We start from the raw sequence: 4,222 nt of genomic DNA on the forward strand, positions 1-4,222 counted from the left end.
GAAAGAGTTGCACAACAACTTTACATTTCAGAGCAGGATGCCATCAGTGCCAAATGAGAGATAGAGATAATCGGTGATATCTCAAATATGACTTTATCTCCACTGCCACCTCTCTATTACCAGCCACTGTCATCTCTTGTTTTGACTAATGTAGAAGATTTCAAACTGGCTTTTCTTCATTTTCCCTTGCTTCCTGCAATCTATCCTCCTCACAGGAGTCAGAGGTCTTTTAGAAAATCTGAATATGATTCTATCACACAGAGCTGCTTGAAATTCGTTAAAGACCTCTCATTACTTCCAAGATAAAGTTCAACATCCTTGAACACGGCCTATTTGTTCCTGTATAACCTAGCACCACTCTTCCTCTCAATCTCCTTTTCCAGATTTGTCTCCCTCACTCACCCAACTCCAGATGTACCGGGCTTTGCCCTATTTCTGGAATTGCTCAAAGTTCTTATCAATTTCAGGTCTTGAGGGACCGTGCTATTCCCCAAGAATAGAATCCACTACTCTTCTTCCCCTTCCACTTCATCCTATCTATCAATCAAGACTTAAATTCAATATCACTGCCTCATGAAGCCTTCTATGATCCTTCATTCTCAAATGGGCCTCCATTAATCTTTCTCATTGTTCCTTCTACTTTTCCCTCACATAACTTATCTCAGTTGACTATATCCTCCAAAAAATCAAGAATGTTGATCTGTTTTTTTCACTTCTTTATGACAAATACACATATTAATTAATATTTGCTTGATGTTACTTTTGAAAGAATGATTGAACCAGGAGATCAGAGGAGATACCAGAACGCTTGGCATTTGAGGTAGTGAGAAGATTTAAAGACATTAGGTTTGGAGTCAGACCCTAAAGATTAAGTAGGACACTGAGGATAGAGAGAAGGGAGGAATTATAAGATTAATGTTTTACGGGGTGGCTTTGGTCATGGTTATAAAGCTTAACAAAATCCAGCACTATTTTTCAGGTTGGTTCCACTTTCATTGGATGTTTTACAGAAACAGTTGCTGAGTAACAAATCGATTTTTGAAAAATCCATTTAATTGCTTTCCAAATAGTAATCTAAATAGATTCCATCACATTACTGTCATCACTTCGCATGTCTCGGTTAACATTTAAACAGAAAACCAATATAGATTAAAAGTGGTTTCACCATAGACTCTTAAAGATCACACTCACATTAGCTGTGGTAAGTGGGAGGGAGAAAACACATAAGAGAGAGAAGAAGATGATTGGCTTATGTGGGCAGAGTCTGTGCAGTTGATGAGGCCAAAGTTTGTGAAAAAATTTAAACCTAATTTAAACTTGTTTGCTGGGCAGCTTTAAGACAACATGAATTTTAAAAATATTTGACTGATTAAGATGAGTTGCTAAAAACTGTCAGATGAGAGGGCACATCATAAGTAGTTGAGAAAAAAGTGTATGTATCACAAAGAAAGGGATAAAAGCTGAGTCTTTTCAAAAGAGAATTTTAGTTTTAAGACCTGCGTATGAGGACAAAAGGATGGGATTTGTGAATAAAGTAATTCTTAATTTATCAATCTTTTTAGTTTACATAGTAGAGCAGGCTCCTATATTACATATATTGTCCCTGGCTTATCTATCTGATCTTGCTGTTCACATCTTCCTGCTCTTTTTCTTTGACTCATGGGAATGTACCAAGCTCCCACTTGACTGGCCCGTATACACACCCTTTCTCTCTTGCAAAAAAACTCTTTCCTAATCTTCACCTCGCTGACTGCTATGGATCCTTCAGGTTTTACCTTACACCAGTGAGTCAGTGCTTCCACCACTCCTTTGCTCATTTGTATCACTCAACAGGACCCTAAAGGCTTTTGAATGAGAACCCTGAGACTAACCTAGGGGCTAAACTCAATGATTTCCTGAGGTTTTGTTTTGTTTTGTTTTGTTTTGTTTTGTTTTAATCTGAATTTAGGGAATATTTGACAGCTTTGCAGTATGGTGCTCATCTGATTTGACGCCTTGACATATGCAAGGAAATCCAGAAACTAGCTGAATAATGATCAGCTCCATTTAAACGAAAGAAAATGCTGCATTTCATTCTTTCCTTTTGGGTTCTAAATAATGCAGATATGTGCTTAGCATTTTCTGCTTTATCAGTTTTCTCTTAAAGGCTTTTATTAAATCTTTATAGATGGCATAGTCCTGGGCACTGCTCAAAGAGATGGATTAGAAATGGCCAGAAAATTATATGTAAATAGTTCAGAGATGGAAGTCTATCTATCTATCTATCTATCATGTTTAGTACATACATGTTTTTAATATTCATGTATAAAATAAATATCGATTTAGGCAGAATTCCTGCCCTAAGTGTAGCAGGTATGATTCTCAGGCCACAGATTCAGCCATGCATAAAATATTCTTTGTTTTACCTTAATGCAACTTATTTTCTATTCCCAACTCTATTCTCACAGATGGAAGAAACTTCATCTCAGATAATTTCATTTTACTTCAGTCCTGGGTTTTTCAGTTGATCAGAATCCCTATGTCTGCATATAAGTTGCAGATGCCTACAGAGAACCAAGGTATCAGAAGAGTGGTGGGGAAAATCTCACATCTAATTGTCATCCCTTCAAGCGGACACTTGCAGAGTCATCTCGCTACTGACGAGACTCCTCCATTACCCTTGCAGATCACTGCTGAGTTTTCCTCATGCTGCTTGGGATGCCTCTACAAACCCATCGGCTTCCTCTGCCATGTCTGCACCCCTCTTAAACACTCTGTTCATCTTCCTCCTTCCGCACCCCACCTCCACACAGAGGTGTGAAGGAGTTCTCTGGGGTTGTCTCAGACTACTCTGCCTGCAGATTCCTCACATGCGTTTTCTATCGATTTCCCCCATCCCAGCTGAGCTAGAAGTAGGGTGGACTAATATACTCACATGGTTTGGTCTAAGAGCTGAAGAATGGTGGGAGTCGCCATGGAAATATCTTAACATATTTTTGAAGGACAGAAAAGACGTTTCTGCATATGACATGGCTAGGGAGAAGAATCTGAGATTAATATAAGGTGAATCAATAAAAGAGACATGGAACAAGGAGAGGGGCTAAGGTAGGATATTGAAGAAATGGAAGGAGATGAGCTGTGCTGAGGGATTTTCGCAGAGAGGCTAACAATCTTGAACATGATCTCTGATGAAAGACGCTGCCAGGGGTCTTAGGTAAGAGAAGGAAATATAGTCCATGCTATTATTTCTAAAAAGATTAAAATATAAATGGATTTAAATATCACCAAATCACTTGCTGGTCTAAAACACAAGAAGGTGTTCTAAAACATTGGATGTTTGCCTCATTTGCTACACATAATATGAAATTCTCATCAGCTCCTCAGTTTAGAGGTGTAACACCATTCTAGCTACTCACGATATTTAGATAAATGTTTTTGAATAATAGAAGGTAAGCTCTACTTCTTAAGTAAAATGTTTTTGACAATTTTATAAAATGGTGTTTCTTTTCTGGCCAGTAAAATAAAATAACTTCATTGTAAATATTTGCAAAATGTAGAGAAAACTTAAAGAAGAAAATAAAATCACCGATAATTCCATCGCTGAGATAACCACCGATAACATGTTGATGTACGTACGTACAGTATTTTTCTCTGTATAAAGATTTCATATTACAAAACTGTAATGATGATAGCTCACACACTATTTTCTAACTTTCTCTTCTCCTTTAATTTATTGTGAACATTTTCCAAATCATTAACTATTCTTCTAAAATAATGCTTAGTGGTTGCTCCAGATTCAATTACGTGTACACACCATAATCTATTAGTCCAACTACCTACGGTTCAACATTTTATGTTATTTTCATTTTTTTGCTATTATCAAGAGTACGACTTATTTTAAAAATAAGTGAAGCAATTGCTATTGCCATTACCTCTGCATTTTTCCCATAATACTATGCTAACTGAAATCTCATTTACAATTTGAGGAGTGAAAGAAACAAAAGAGAGGATTACTTTGGTAGCAGTGCTGAGACTTTTTAGAGGCTGTTTAAACCAAAGGTACGAAGTTGTAATCACCAGTGGGAGAAGTAACTAGCATTTGGGGTAAGAGAAGGGAGCATCACAAACAGAAATGTTGCGAAGGAATGAAAAGAGAATGGAGAAACAAGACCAGGTAGAAGCAAAGCGGAAATTTTAAAATAATTTTGTAAGAAGCAATTTTGTTGACTCTAACAGCAAGCAA

The sequence above is a fragment of the Pteropus alecto genome, unplaced genomic scaffold, assembly GCF_000325575.1.
Source record: "Pteropus alecto unplaced genomic scaffold, ASM32557v1 scaffold7, whole genome shotgun sequence".
Lineage (NCBI taxonomy): Eukaryota > Metazoa > Chordata > Mammalia > Chiroptera > Pteropodidae > Pteropus > Pteropus alecto.